Source organism: Nyctereutes procyonoides, unplaced genomic scaffold (assembly GCF_905146905.1).
Source record: "Nyctereutes procyonoides isolate TBG_1078 unplaced genomic scaffold, NYPRO_anot_genome, whole genome shotgun sequence".
NCBI classification, from domain to species: domain Eukaryota; kingdom Metazoa; phylum Chordata; class Mammalia; order Carnivora; family Canidae; genus Nyctereutes; species Nyctereutes procyonoides.
In genome coordinates, this window is record NW_026575046.1 from 65,298,966 (window position 1) to 65,315,511 (window position 16,546).

At 39.0% G+C, this 16,546-nt stretch overlaps 1 protein-coding gene across 4 annotated transcripts in view; it reads left to right on the top strand.

Annotated features, from left to right (window-relative positions):
- Positions 1-16,546, top strand: part of ASCC1 (activating signal cointegrator 1 complex subunit 1) — a 100,198-nt gene that overhangs the window by 22,436 nt on the left and 61,216 nt on the right. The window lies entirely within an intron of this gene.

Below are 16,546 nucleotides of genomic sequence, written 5' to 3' on the forward strand. Positions count from 1 at the left end.
ACAGTGTTTTGTAACTACTTTTTGACTTAACAGCATGTTTCAAGTAAATACATGTAAACCTAATTACTATTTTAAAGATTTTATTTATTTTTTTGAGAGTGAGCAAGCACAAGCAGTGGGAGGAGTAGAGAGGAAGGGGGGTGGGGGGGAAAGAATCTCAAGTAGTGCACTGAACAGAGTCCAACTCAGGGCACGATCCCACAATCCCAGCTGAAACCAAGAATTGGTCACACAACCAACTGAGCCACCCAGGTGGCCTAATTACTATTTTATTTTATTTTATTTTTTTAAACTTTATTTATTCATGAGAGATACACACACACAGAGAGAGAGGCACAGACACAGGCAGAGGGAGAAGCAGGCTCCATTCCATGCAGGGAGCCTGATGTGGGACTCGATCTCCAGTCTCCAGGACCACACCAGGGACTGAAGGTGGCGCTAAGCCACTGAGCCACCCGGACTGCCCCTAATTACTATTTTAAATTGCTGTATTCTATGAACGTACCCTAACATTTTAAAAAAAGATTTACTTATTATTTATTTTTAGAGAGAGAGCACAGGTGGGAGGTGCAGAGGCAGAGGGTGAGGAAGAGAATCTCAAGCAGACTCTTCACTGAGCATGAGCCTGACTCAGAGCTCCATTGCATTAACATTGAGATCACCACCTGAGCCCAATCCAAGAGTTGGATGCTTAGCCAACTGTACCAATCAGGTGCCCCAGTACCCTAACTTATTTCATCAATCCTCTATTAATGGACCATTAAAGGAAATTATTTTTATTAATATTACTATAATGAACATTTTTGTATGTGCATCTTTATGTCTTAGCTGATGATTTCTTTGAGATATATATATATATTTTGAAATAAATTTATTTTTTGAAATATATTTTATTTTTTTCTTTTGTTTTTGTTTTTTGTTTTTTTTTTTAGATAAATTTATTTTTTATTGGTGTTCAATTTGCCAACATATAGAATATCACCCAGTGCTCATCCCATCAAGTGCCCCCCTCAGTGCCTGCCACTCAGTCACCCCCACCCCCCGCCCACCCTCCCTTTCAACCACCCCTAGTTCGTTTCCCAGAGTTTGGAGTCTCTCATGTTCTGTCTCCCTTTCTGATATTTCCCACTCATTTTTCTCCTTTCCCCTTTATTCCCTTTCACTATTTTTTATATTCCCCAAATGAGTGAGACCATATGTTTGTCCTTTGATTGACTTATTTCACTCAGCATAATACCCTCCAGTTCCATCCACTCTTTGAGATATATTTTGAGACAGATTCTTAGAAATAGAATATGTGGGTTAAAGGAGAGTAAACCTTAAATTTTAATAGATTTTTTTAAAGATTTAATTTTTTGAAAAGATTTTATTTATTTATTCATGAAAGACACAGAGGGTGGGGCAGAGACAAAGGCAGGTGGAGAAGCAGGCTCCCCGTCGGGAGCCCGATGTGGGACTAGATCTTAGGACTCTCCGATCCTGACCTGAGCCAAAGGCAGATGCTCAACCACTGAGCCACCCAGGTGCCCCTCCAAAGTTTGTTTTTAAGCCCCTTAGGAGCAGATGTAGAGTATGCTTTACTGTAGGGCTAATTTAGCTTCACTACTAAGGTGTATCCTTTCTGGTATCTCTGGTCATTGTTCTGTGTATTTAAGAATAGTCTCTCCATTCTGGCTGGTAAAAATTTGAGTATTTATCTGCTATTTGAGCTTTGGGTATTGTTTGGTTAACAGCTTCTGTTAGTTGTTCTTATCTGGTCTTGTGAGTTTCACGTGAGCTCTACAAGTGCAGATTGTTGTTCAGCCAAAGTCTGAAAGAGACTTTATGCAGATTTCTTGATTTGCATCTACCCCCACTTTTTTTTTTTTTTAACTTCCTCCTCTAGTGGTTGGCCCTGCAAATTTTATTTGCCTTGGCATTCATTCCTGAAATCCACTTTTTGTCATCTCAACTCACTGGGCTCTGGTTTCCCCACTCTGTACCACTGTGGAAGTTGTCTCCATTCAGAAAGCCAGGATGGGACTCAGTTTGCTCTTTTCTCCTAACTTAGGGATCACTTTTCAGGACTATTAATCTAATGCCTGTAAACATTTGATTTATATATTTTATCTAGTTTTCTAGTTATTGATAGCAGGAGGACGAGTTCTATAGGAATTAATTTTCCATGGGCAAAAGGAGATATTCTCATATATTTTTAAATGGAGATATTCATACAGCATAAAATTCCCATTTTTAAAGTGCACAGTTCAGTGATATTTAGTATCTTTATTACAGTGCAACCATTGCTACTAATTCTAGTATATTTCCATTGCCCCAAAAAAGTAAATCCCATATCCACTAAGCTGTCACTCCCCATTGCCACCTTCCTCCAGCCCCTGACAAGCACTCATTTACTTTCACCATGGGTTTGCCTATTTTGAATATTTCATGTAAATGGAATCATATGATGTGTAGCCTTTTGTGTTTCACTTACAGTGTTTTTAAGGCTTATCTATGGTTTATCATGTAACACTATTCTTTCTATGGCTGAATAATATTCCATTGTATGGATATACCACATTTTGTTTACATATTCCTCCATGATGAACATTTGGCTTGTTTCCATTTGTGGGCTATTATGAATAATGCTTCTGATGATTTTTAATCTTGTAAATAAGGCTAGGTTTACCACTAGTTTTATTCACTCATTCAACATTGAGTGATATATAAAATAGCAAGTAATTGTTGAGCTCTCGCCTTGTGCTAGACAGTGTCCTGAGTGCTTTCTGTGTTATTTTGTTTAATCTTCAGTCCATCCTTATGTGGTAGATTAATATTCCATTTTATTGATGAAGGAATGGAAATTCTGGGAGAGTAACTTACCCAGGGTACTACAGTTATGGGTCTACTGTGCTAAGTAGAATGGATGATACAGCATTGTGTGTGACCTAATAACTGCTCTAATTCATACAATCCAATAAAACAAATATATGAGGTTAGTTGTGGTAGTCACTATAGGAAATTATTTGAATGGAAAAGAATCCTGTTGAAATTGAATATATTTTGGGGTGCTCTTTGGTTTGCTTGGTGGAACATGTGACTCTTGATCTCAGGGTCCTGAGTTCAAGTCCCACATTGGGCATAGAGATTACTTAAAAGCATATATATATTTTTTTTAAAAGAAAGAAATTCAAGATGTTTTGATGATTGCTTATCTGTTAACCAGTTTTACTAGTCTTTTAGCAAGTAATTTAATTTAATTTAATTTAATTTAATTTAATTTAATTTAATTTAATTTAATTTAATTTGTAAGTAATCTCTATACCCGTCATGGGGCTCAAACCTACAACCCTGAGATCAGGAGTTGTACACTAATGACTAAGCCAGCCAGGTGCCCCCAGCAAGTGTTTCATTGAGACCAACCTTTACTAAAATTGGATAGTAATTTGCACAGTATTTGAAGATTTAAAAAAAGAACAAGAAAGCCTTCCCTGTTATACTTGTTTTTTTTTTTTTTTAAGATTTTATTTATTTATTCATGAGAGACAGAGAGAGAGAGAAGCAGAGACACAAGCAGAGGGAGAAACAGACTCCATTCAGAGAGCCTGATGTGGGACTCAATCCTGGATCCCAAGATCATGCTCTGAGCCAAAGGTAGACGCTCAACCGCTGAGCCACCCCAGGCATCCCGTGCTTGGATTTTTCAATTCTAAATCATATATTCCCTAATTGTTAAAAAAAGATATATGGATCAGATATCATCTAAGAAGGCCTTTTGTTTATTAAGGATGTCTATCTTTAGTTCTGAATCAGGACTACAAGAAGTGAGACTATCTTCTTAAAACAACTCATTAATATTATTAAATTATTAAATATTAATAGTATTTTGAAAGATTTTTATTCTCTTTTTTTAAGTAGGCTTCATGCTCACCATGGGGATCAAACTCATGACCCTGAGATCAAGAGTCACATGCTCCATCATCTGAGCCAGCCAACCGGCCCCCATAAATAATATTTTTAAAAGGTGAATTTATCCTCTTGGATAGTTATGTCAAACATATCAAGTCCTTTTGGGATCTCTGGTGTGAAAGGTACTATTGAAATATGAGTTTATTAGTTTACATTTGTACCCTACCCTATTATGAGTTTTCTGTTTCTGCATAGTAAATTACCTCAATCTTGGTAGTTTAAAACAATATCCATTTATCATCTCACAGTACTTAGTAGTTCTGTAGATCAGAGAATCTTGTGGGTTCAACTGGGTTCCCTGCTTAGCATCTCACAGGCTGAGATCAAGGTGTTGGCCATTTTGGAACACACCAGAGGCCCTGGGGAAGAGTCTGCTTCCAAGTTCAGTTCCTTGTGGCTGTAGTCCTGAGTCCCCATACCCTTGATACGTGCCCCTTCTAGCTTCTATTAAATTCCCCTATGCTTCAAATCTCTGACTTTTGCCATCAGCCAGAGAAAACTGCTTTTTTTTAAAGAGCTCATGTGTATAGATCAGGCTCGTTTGGGATAATCTCCCTATCTTAAGGTTAACTGGGCCATATAACATAGCAGTGACGTCTCATTACTTTCATAGGTTCTACCCCCAATCAAAGGAGAAGGGATTATATGAGAGTCCGGGTCATTGAAGGTTATTCTTAGAATTCTGCCTACCACAAATATTTAAAGACTTTATATATTTTAGACAGAGAGAGTAGGAGGGAGCAGAGGGAGAGAGGAGAGCAACAAGCAGACTCCACACTGAGTGTGGAGCCTAATGCAGGGCTTGATCCCATAAACCTGAGATTACAACCTGAACCAAAACCAAGAGTCCGGTGCTTAACTGACTGAGCCACCAAGGTGCCCTTAATTTTCATTTTTAAAAAATATTTATTTATTTATTTTGAGAAAGAGAGCGTGGAAGGGGAAGGGCAGAGGAAGAGGGGGAGTCCCAGGCAGGCTTTCTGCTGAGCCTAGAGCCCCACTCTGGGCTTGATCTTATGACCTCAAGATCATGACCTGCGCTGAAGTCAGGAGTTGGACACTTAGGGTCACCTAGGTGGCTCAGTTGGTTAAGCATCTGGCTCTTGGTTTTGGCTTTGGCTCAGGTCATGATTCCAGGGTCCTGGGATTGAGCCCTGCATCGAACTCCCTGCTCAGTGAGGAGTCTGCTTCTCACTCTCTCAGAGGGATCTCTCAGATGGATCTGCCCCTCCCTTAGCTTATGTGTGTGCTCGCTCTCTTTTTCGCACATACACACTCCTCTCTCAAATAAATAGATACGATCTTTAAAAAAAAAAAAAGAGTTGGATGCTTCACTGACTGAGCCACCCTGGTGCCCCTCCATTTTCATTTTTATTTTATTTTTATTTTTATTTTTTATTTATTTTTTATTTTATTTTTAAAGAATATTCATGAGAGACGCAGAGAGAGAGACAGAGAGGAGCAGGTGGGGAGCCTGATACGGGACTCCCAGGACCCCAGGATCACGACTTGAGCCAAAGGTAGATACTCAACCACTAAGTCACCCAGGTGCCCTTAATTTTCTTCTTTAAAAATTAATTAATTAATTAATTAATTAATTAATTTTTATTCATTCATTCATGAGAGACACACGGGGGAGTGGGGCGCAGAGACACAGGCAGAGGGATAAGCAGGCTCCATGCAGGGAGCCAGACATGGGATTCGATCCTGGGTTTCCAGGACCACACCCTGGGCTGAAGGCGGCACTAAACCACTGAGCCACCTGGGCTGCCCAGTTTTCATTTTTAAACGTTGTGAAGGTCACATTTTTGATATAACAGAGGACCTTTCTCCTCCCAGGTCACATTGTATCTTTCCCTCACCCTTCTTCCTTGAACTTTTATTCCTTTAAAAAAGTCTCTTTTCTGCCTTTATTTGGTGGCATGCTTGTCCTTGACCTCACCCTTGATTCACCAAGGAAACTGTGAATTTACCTTTTAGAAGAGCGTTTTCTGAAATCACCTTCCTTTGTGCTGATCAGTTTATAAGAAATGTTATTTCACTCCAGACATTATCACTATCATTCCTGTGCTGCAGCTCTCTAAGCCTCTCTGAGAGTATTTAATGTAGGATTTAGCTGCTCGCAGACATCTGCAAGGTATTTTTCATCTGTGTGATCTGTAGATAAACTGCACCTTACTTTTTCACTCTTTCGTCTCTTGCATTAATATTCAAAGATGTCTTCACTGTCTGTGAGTTCAAGAAGTATATTAAAACTCTGTATACCTCTCAGTCATTCTATAGCTGGTAATGCTGCTATAATTCTATTTTATCTCACAGCAGGGTCCAGTAGAAAGCACATCAGTAATGAAAAACAGTAATTCAAAAATGTGTTTGGTGGAGCATTCTGAGGGCTTATAGCAACAGGGGGTTTCTCAGGCTGCCTGGAGAACCTGGATAGGTTATAGCTCCAGAAACTACATAATTCTGCTCACATTGTAATGTGAAGGCTGACACTGGGCAGAAGGGACCAATGGATCTGGGTCCCCCCCACCCCCGATTTGGGATTATTTTTCCATTTAGTATTCATTGAAGAAGAAAATTTATATATAAAACCTTTGGTGTATAATTTAGGATTCTTCATATATAAGGGGAGTTGTGGGATTTTTAATTCTCTTATGAACTAATTTAGGATGGAGATGGAATAGTTGTCTTTGGTTGTAAGAAAAATTGTAAATTCCTGAGTCTTGCTGTTGGGTAGGAAAGTAAGAAATGTTTTATATGTGTGTGTGTGTGTGTGTGTGTATATATATATATATATATATATATCTAGTTTTTTTTATTGGAGTTCAATTTGCCAACATATAGTATAACACCCAGTGCTCATCCCGTCAAGTGCCCCCCTCAGTGCCCATCACCCAGTCACCCCATCGCCCCACCAACCTCCCCTTCCACTATCCCTTGTTTGTTTCCCAGAGTTAGGAGTCTCTCATGTTTTGTCACCCTCTAATTTTTCCCACTCATTTTCTTTCCAGAAAGTAAGAAATGTTTATAAGATTCATATATTGCACAATTTGAATGGAGATATTTGCTTTGAACAAATGTTTATCTTCTATTCATTCGGTATTTATTAGATGTCTGCCATTTGCCAGGTTATGTATTATGTACTAACGATGGACTCTACTCTTATGGATGTTGTACTCTAGGGAGGGAAATCATGTGGATATAGTTACAGCATTGTGCGATAGGTGCCATTAGGAGGGAATGCAGTGGGTACCTACAGAAGATGTTCTCCAGTGGTTGGAAAAGGGAGGTGACACTTGAGCAGAGTCTTGATGGAAGAACAAAAGCTTGTGCCAGGTTGGCAAGTAGGGGGTGGGCATTCTCTGCAGGGGAAATGGCACCTGCAAGGTATGGCAGTGTTCTAGTCTGTTTTCAGGGGAGAGTGGGGAGGTTTTTAAGAGTAGAGTCTAGAAGTGGGTAGGGTAGGGAAGAGTGGCAAGGTGAATGGTATCCAGGTGGTAAAAGGTCTTGTATGGGTAAAGGATTTTGGTTGTATCCTAGGATTGAGCCCAGCGTGGGGCTCCCTGCTAACTGGGGAGCCTGCTTCTCCCTCTCCCTCTGCCTTTCTCCCCCCACTTGTGCTTGCTCACTTGCTCTCTCTCTCTCTCTCTCTTTCTCTCTCACATACACACACACAAATAAATTAAAGCTTTGTATAAAAAATTATTAACTTAGAATTGTAGAAAAATAATTCTGAAGGCAGTGTGCAGAGTGGATTGAGGGTTAAGGAGTGGGGTACCAGAGGCAACTACCAGTTAGAACCTATTGAATAGAGTCTATTGAAAAAAAAAAAAAAAGACTAGGGGCACCTGGGTGGCTCAGTTGTTTAAGCATCTGCCTTTGGCTCAGGTCATGATCCCTGATAGAACCCCATGTCGGGCTCCCTGCTCTGCGGGGAACCTGCTTCTCACTCTTGCTCTGCCTGCTGCTGCGCCTGCTTGTGCTCTCCTTCTCTCTGTCAAATAAATAAAATCTTTTAAAAAAAGAAAAGACTAGATCTGGGGTTTATTTAGGAGGTTATGTACTCCAGAAATATTACAGAGGTCTCTAAGGTGGGGATAATGATAGTACCCATCTTTACTGCTGATATGAAGAATAAATGTGTTAATAGATTATGGTGTTTAAGCTATGTGCAGAGCATGGCACAAAGCTAGTGCTGTATAAGTGTTAGCTGTTTCTGTAATAATGCCATAGATTACAGTATGGGCGATGAGGGAAAGCATGGCATCCAAAAGAAGCTAAGGGTCTGATTTGAAGAAGTGGTGTACTGTTAACACATTACTAATATGTGAGTGATCAGTGTCTGGAAATGAATGTAGGTTGGTAGATAGATTGTGAATTAGTGCTTACAACTAACTTAAGGAGGATAGTCAAGCTTTTAGAAAAGTAAGGTTAGGGGCAACCCGGGTGGCTCAGCGGTTTAGCACCACCTTCAGCCCAGGGCATGATCCTGGAGACCTGGAATCAAGTCCCACGTCAGGCTCCCTGCATGGAGCTTGCTTCTCCCTCTGCCTGTGTCTCTGCCTGTGTCTCTGCCTCTCTTTCCCTCTGTGTCTCTCATGAATAAATAAAAAAAATCTTAAAAAAAACCCCAGAAAAGTAGGGTTAACCCCTCATTGTTTTCATTAAAGATAAGAAGGATGCATTCTTTAGTGAAGGGAGGATACCCTTTGCTCCTTTTTATGGGTAAGGATATTTAGACAGTGCATTCTTTTTTTCTGGCCAGTATAAAATCTAATGTTTGAATATTTGTCCTTTGTTTTTAAGAATCTCCACTTTCCTGTAATTACATCTGTATAGAATTTATAAGCCAAAAGAATCCAATCCAAACTCTGTTTTCTGAAGCATATTCAACTTAAGATATTTAATAACATATAGAGACTCTCTTGAACATTCATAAAGAATAATAGAAATGACTCAGCAGAGTCATTTAATTAGCTCTTGATGGTGCTTTATAAAGTGAGCAGAGATGGTATTTGTTTAGAGTGGTACATGGCCATGTAAGAAGCAGGAAGCAGGGGAAGCCTGTATTTATTCCATACTGTTTGCCAGAGGCTTCACACATGTCTCTCTTAATCCTCAGAACAACTCTGTGAGGGAAATGTCCTTTTTATAGATGATGAAATTGAAGTTTCAGGACAATTGAGTAACTCACTTCAGGTCACACTGCTGATAGGAGGCAGAATTAGAATTTGAATGTAGGCCTCTCTGGTTGCAAAGCTAAATGCTCTTTTCACCAGTCTGCCTTGTTTGAGTAACTTTCCTGTGTGAATGAGATTTATGTCACTTGCCCAGAAGTGATTTCATGGGGTTTAGCCATAAAAAAGGAAAGAAAATATGAGCATAGGGAAGGCTCCCATGTTTATTTCCTGTCCTTGCATGGAATATCAGGAAGTGAATTGGTGGATCCTTCACGAATACCTATTTTGTACTTAATTATAGGTTTTGTGGGAGCATGTAAAAAATTTACAGGACCGGGATGGGATCCCTGGGTGGCGCAGCGGTTTAGCGCCTGCCTTTGGCCCAGGGCGTGATCCTGGAGACCCGGGATCGAATCCCACGTCAGGCTCCCGGTGCATGGAGCCTGCTTCTCCCTCTGCCTATGTCTCTGCCTCTCTCTCTCTCTCTCTCTCTCTGACTATCATAAATAAATAAAAGTTTAAAAAATATATATATTTAAAAAAAATTTATAGGACCTTTGACGTAGAGGTAAACTAGGCCATCTCCTACAAAGGAGGAAAACGAGGTCCAGAGAAGCGAAATTGCTTGCCTAATTACAGCTGGTTTGTAACAGAGTCAAAATTAGAACCCTAGACTCTGTATTCCAGGTTTAAAGGCCTTTTATAGCTAAATCACGAACCTTTGCTATGCCTGGAGCTCCTAGAAGATGATAACTGTGAATATAATTTGAGGAATTTTTTTGCTTTGTTTTGTTTTGTCTCTGGTTCTCAGCATGTAATGTCAAATCCGAGTGCTTCTGGTGGTACAGGTTTGCATTAGATTCATAGGTGTTCTTAACTCTTATGTAATGGCATGGAGGCTTCCCCTTGCTAGCTGACAGCTCTGGCAGATGTGCCTGCCTTATATCCCATCTGTGTGGAGAGGATGATTGAGTTCTACCTGGGGCTTTAAGGAAGCAGAGAGAATGAGTGAATGCTCCATGGTGGGCTAATCCATACTTTCCTCCACTGGCCTTTTCCCCAAGCTTGACATTTTTAGATGTCGCTATTACTTGTTAATTGTTCATGCTGATAGCATTGCCAGCAGTTCTGCCCCAGTGGAGCCCATGTGCTGGATTAAAAGTGCAATCAATGAAGGGCCTGTGAGGATGTGGTAGTTGCTAGTGGTAGATCATGGAGCTGCAGTTTGAAGGACAGGGGTAGTAAGGTTTTGCACCTGAGACTGCACCTGGAACTCTGCACTGTGGCTGAGGCCTGCACACCAGCTTTGGGGAGGTAGCTGGAACATCATTTTCTCCTTGGATAAGCCCTTATTTAACAAATAAACACTTTAGGGGATCCCTGGGTCGCTCAGCGGTTTGGCGCCTGCCTTCGGTCCAGGGCGTGATCCTGGAGACCCGAGATTGAGTCCCACATCAGGCTCCCAGCATGGAGCCTGCTTCTCCCTCTGCCTCTTTCTCTCTCTGTCTTTCATGAATAAATAAATAAAATCTTTAAAAAAACAACAAATAAACACTTTAGATATGACTTAGCCCTAAAGAAACACTTTCTTTTTTTCATTTAGACAGAACTGCTCTAGAGAATTCTGTTACCTCACCCTTTGCTGCTTCTTGTTGGGTGGAAAGTCGTCACCATTAGAATTCTCAGGCACCAGCCTGATTGTCCAACCTAATGGAGTAAAATCGTTCTAGCTGCAAGTAATGGTGAACTTGGAGCATGGCCCAGTGTAATTAAAACCCCTGGAGTAAAGAATTTGCTGTTGGTCTTTTTTTCATTTCAGTCAAGAGGCTTGTGGGTAGGAATATGATATATTCTGAGCAAAGACAAATAGTGGCTCTAGAGATTTATGCCATCGCCTTGAAGATTGTTTGGTTCCACATAAAATTTAGTTCCACATTAAATTTAGATAATTCAGTAAGAGAAAAGATTTTTCTTCATAGATGGCATGCTAAAATTCAGGGTGTTTCTCCATTTACTAAAAGACTGTCCAGTGGGATTACATATAAATGATATAATTTCTAATACAGTTAAAGAATGAAGGCTTATGACTCAGAGTTCTCCAGAAGAATTCAGATTGTGTGGTCGTTAGGTATCCCATCTGTTCTTTTTCCTGCTCTTTTGTGTTCTCTATGTTTTGTTTCCCAGTATTTAGTATTTTCTTGGCAAGTGAACTCAGGTTGACCTAAGTGATAGGCTCTCAGAGAATAAGGTAAGGAAGGAAAAGTTCTAGAGCTTCCTTTTGCTAGGTAGTAAGTTTTTTTGTATTGTTTTAAACCATTAAATTTGTGGTAATTTGTTACAGTACCAATAGGATACTAATAATTTTAAGCTCACAGAAAAGTTGTAAGACTAAGGATAGCACCCTTTACTCATACTCAGAACACTCTGTTTTTATCATTCTCCCTCTCTTTTTTCTTTCATTCTGAACCATTTAGAGTGTGTTGTGCATATTATGGCCTTCTACCCTAACGATATAGGAGCAGTTCAGTTTCCCCATGTCCTTAATGTCTGTCTTCTTGATTATAGTCATTCTGATGGGGGTGAGGCAATATCTCATTTTGATTTTGATGTGCATTTCCTTGATGACTAATGACGTTCAGCATCTTTTCACGTTTCTTAGTCATTAGTATATCTTCTTTGGTGAAATGTCTATTCAGATTCTTTGTTCATTTTCACATGGAATTATATATCTTTTTATTATTGAATTTTAAGAATTTATTATATATTTATATTTATTAGATATATGAATTGTAAATATTTTCTCCCAGATATTTTTCTCTGTGGCTTGTCTTTTCATTTTCTTTTTTTTTTTTACGATTTTATTTATTTTTTCATGAGAGACAAGAGAGAGAGGCCAAGACGCAGGCAGAGGGAGAAGCAGGCTCCATGCAGGGAGCCCGATGTGGGACTCCATCCTGGGACTCCAGGATCATGCCCTGGGCTGAAGGCAGATGCTCAACCACTGAGCCACCCAGGTGCCCCATGTCTTTTCATTTTCTTAATAGAATATTTTTTTTCTTTTTTTAAAGATTTTATTTATTTATTCATGAGAGATACAGAGACACAGGCAGAGGGAGAAGCAGGCTCCTTGCAGGGAGCCCGACGTGGGACTCGATCTGGAGTCTCCAGGATCACACCCTGGGCCGAAGGCGGCGCTAAACCCCTAAGCCACCGGGGCTGCCCAATGGAATCTTTTGAAGTACAAGTTTTTAAATTTGATTAAGTTCAATTCATCCTATTTTTTTTTCTTTTATAGATCATGCTTTTATGGTGTCACATCAAGGAAAGGCAAATATTAATATCTCTTTTTAGAGAATTATGAGATTTGCTTTATTCTCCATTTAGTGATCAGATCCATTTATTGTGTGAGCTTTGTTGAATGTGTAAGGCCTTGCCTCTGGGTGATGATCACATTGTTCCTGCCTCTTCTAAATGGCTGTTACTAATGAGGCAATATAGTATTGATCAAAAGTGTAGACTTTGTGGCTTGACTGCTTGGGTTTGAATTTTAGCTTCATCTCTTACTAGCAGTATTACTTTGGGAAAGTTATTTTACTTCTCTGTGCCTCAATTTCCTCATCTGTGAAATGGGGATAATATATCTTTCCTCATAGGGTATTTGTCTATGTAAAGTGCATAGGAAATGCCTGGAACAGAATAAGGGCAAAAAAAAAAAATACTAGCTCTTATTATGAAGGAAGCAATTCTCAACTGTAGTTTGGAATGAAGTTATGGATGGATTTTGGAATTTTGGAATCATTTGAGGGGCATTTAAACACTTTGCATGCCTTTCTAAAATGACCGGTCCTGCCACAGGTTAGAGCAGCTGGGGTGATAAACATTGCACTTAGCCTTCCTTGACACATTTACAACTGATTGTTCCTTAAAATCACTTTAATTAAATGAGGCAATTTGAGTTGATGTGTAGAATCACAAAATTCTCCATCAGTTATAAAAATAACTCAAACTCCATTAACACTTAGAAAATGAATAATCTATTAACTCCTGTTGCCAACGCAAAAATTAGGCAGTCTTAGGCAAGCCAAGAACAGAATGTAAGCTATCTGTGTTTGATAAATTCATTTCTTTGCCTTTGGGGTAGTTTATTAATCCAGAGATCAGATTATGGAACCAGAACTTGGCAATGCAACGTAGGATTTGTGCTTTGCTTTTGCTGGAGGAGAAGATTCTTAACTTTTTTCTTGTCTTCATTTGCAGAATGAACATAATGAAACTTGAGACCTACTTAGCTTCAAAAGGGATTCGTGATCTGATATGGGCCTAGTATCAGTATACTTTTTTTTTTTTTAAAGATTTTGTTTATTTATTCATGAGAGACACAGAGAGGGAGCCAGAGACACAGGCAGAGGGAGAAGCAGACTCCTTGCAGGGAGCGCAATGGGGAACTCGATCCCTGCACCTGGGATCACGCCCTGAGCTGAAAGCAGACTTTCAACCGCTGAGCCACCCAGGCATCCCTAGTATCATAATTAAAGAATTTGTATAACTCAACAACAAATGGGCAAAGAATTCGCATAGATATTTCTCCGGAGGAGGTATCCGACAAGGACATGAAAAGATGTTCAACATCATAGGTCAACAGGGAAATGCAAATCAAAATACATTGAGGTAACATGTCCTACTCAGTAGAATGGCTATAATAAAATTTTGAAAGGAAAGTAGTAAGTGTTGGCAAAGGTGGAGAGAAATAGGAACCCTTATACAGCTGCTAAGAATGTAAAATGATTGAGATGTGGAAAACTGGTGATTCCTCAAAAAATTAAGCATTAAAATTACTATGTAACCCAGCAGTTCCAGTCTTAGGTATATACCCAAAAGAACTGAAAACATGGCAACACAGAAACTTGTACATGAATGTTTATAGCAGCATTATGCGTAGTAGCCATGAGATGGTAGCAAACCAAATGGCCATTAAAGGTGAATGAATAAACAAATTATGTTATATATACACAATGGAATATTATTCAGCCATAAAAAGGAATGAAGTACCAATACACGGTATAACTTGGATGGACTTTCAGTTAACATGCTAAGTGAAAAAAGTCGGGCACAACAGTCATATATTGATTCCTTTTATATGCTATATCCAGAATAGATAAATCCAAAGAGACAGAAAGCAAATTAGAGGTTACCAGGGGATGAGTGATGTGGAATGGAGAATGATTAATGATTATGGAGTGTTTTTATGGGGTGAAAAAGTTTTGAAACTAAAAAGGACTGATGGTTGCACAACATTGTGAATACAGTAAATATCACTAAATTGTACACTTTAAAATGGTTAATTGTATGTTAAGTGAGTTGCACTTCAATTGTTTTTGAAAAGGGAGATTTATGAGTCTATTTACTATTTTGGCTACCCAGACACAAATGTTTTGAAGTGCAAGGAATAAGGAATGATGAAAAAGGATAACTATATTTGATGTGGCAACTCCAGTGTCTGGATATCTCTCCATATTCATTTTTCATTCTTCTCTCTGCTTGGGAGAATTTATTCTTAAAACATAATATTTTACCTGAAAATACTGTACTGTCTGCTAAGATAGAAACGGTGTTTTTTTTTTGTTTGTTTTAGATTTTATTTATTTATTCATGAGAGACACAGAGAGAGGCAGAGACATAGAGGAAGAAGCAGACTTCTTGAAGGGAGCCCGATGTAGGACTCCATCCCCAGACCCGGGTTCAAGCCCTGAGCCCAAGGCAGATGTTCAACCACTGAGCCACTCAGTTATCCCAGAAACAGAGGTTTTTTTTTGTAGAGAGTATATTGTTCTTTGGGGAATCCCGTCAAAGAAAAAATCCCAGTTGCTCTGGGCCTTACAGAGCTGGTAAAGGAGCAAAAGATATTATTAGAGCCTACATTTAGAAGGCATTCTGTTTCCCCCAGCATGCCATTCTATCAGGCTACCAGTTCCTTTTCAAAAAAATTTATTTCATTGAGGTGAATTTCACATAACACAAAATCAGCCATTTTTTTTAAAGGTTTTATTTATTTATTCATGAGAGAGACAGAGAGAGAGAGAGAGAGAGAGAGAGAGGGAGGCAGAGACATAGGCAGAGGGAGAAGCAGGCTCTGTGCTGGGAACCTGACGTGGGACTCGATCCCAGGTCTCCAGGATCACGCCCTGGAAAGTGGCGCTAAACCACTGAGCCACCCAGACTGCCCCCCAAATCAGCCATTTTAAAGGGAATGATGCATTGGCATTTTGTGCACTTACAGAGTTATGTAACTATGAGCTCTGTATCACTTTGAAACATTTTCATCACCCCAAAAAGAAATCCTGTACCCATTAAGCATATGCTTGCCAGCATTTGTTATTTTCTACTTTTTTATTATAGCCAGCCAAATTGGTATGAAATGGTACCTTATTGTGGTTTTCATTTGCATTCTCCTTAATGCCTAATGAAGTCGAACATCTTCATGTGCTTATTGGCCATTTGTATTTCTTCTTTGGAATAATGTCTACTCAAGTTCATTTTTTCTTTCCTTTTTTCTTTCCTTTTTTCTTTCTTTCCTTTCTTTTTTCTCCTTTTTTTTCTTTTCTTTTCTTTCTTTTTCTTTTCTTTCTTTTTCTTTTCTTTTCTTTTCTTTTTTTTCCTTTCTTTCCTTTCCTTTCCTTTCCTTTCCTTTCCTTTCCTTTCCTTTCCTTTCCTTTTCTTTTCTTTTCTTTTCTTTTCTTTTCTTTTCTTTTCTTTCTTTCCTTTTCTGCAGAAGGAGAGGGAAAGAGAGAATCTTGGCCAGGGTGAAGCCCAAGGTGGGGCTCGATCTTACAACCCTGAGATCATGACCTGAGCCGAAATCAAGAGTTGGATGCTTAACTGACTGAGCCACCCAGGCACCCCTCAAATTCATTTTCTATTTTAAAAATTGAATTCTTTGTTTTTCACTTGTGGAATGCATTCTTTATATATTATGGATATACACCCTTAACAGAAACATGATTTGCAAATATTTCTGTGATTCTGTAGGTTGTCTTTTTACTTTCTGATAGGTTGTCTTTTTACTTTCTTGATAGTGTTGATACACAAAAGTTTTTAATTTAGGTGAAGTCTCATTTATCTATTTTTGTCTTCTGTTGCCCATTCTATTGATTAATATCTAAGAATCTATTGCCAAGTCCAGGGTCATAAAGATTTTCCCCTAAGAAAACTCTTCTAAGAGTTTTATGGTTTTAGCTCATATGTTTAGGTCATTGATCCATTTGATGTAATTTTATATATGGTATGAGGTATGGGTCCAACTTCATTTTTTTGCATGTGGTTATTCAGTTGTCCTAGAATTATTTGTCGAGGAGATTCTTCTTTCTCCATTAAATTGTCTTGGCATCTGGCTGAAAAATCAGTTGGTCATAGATGTG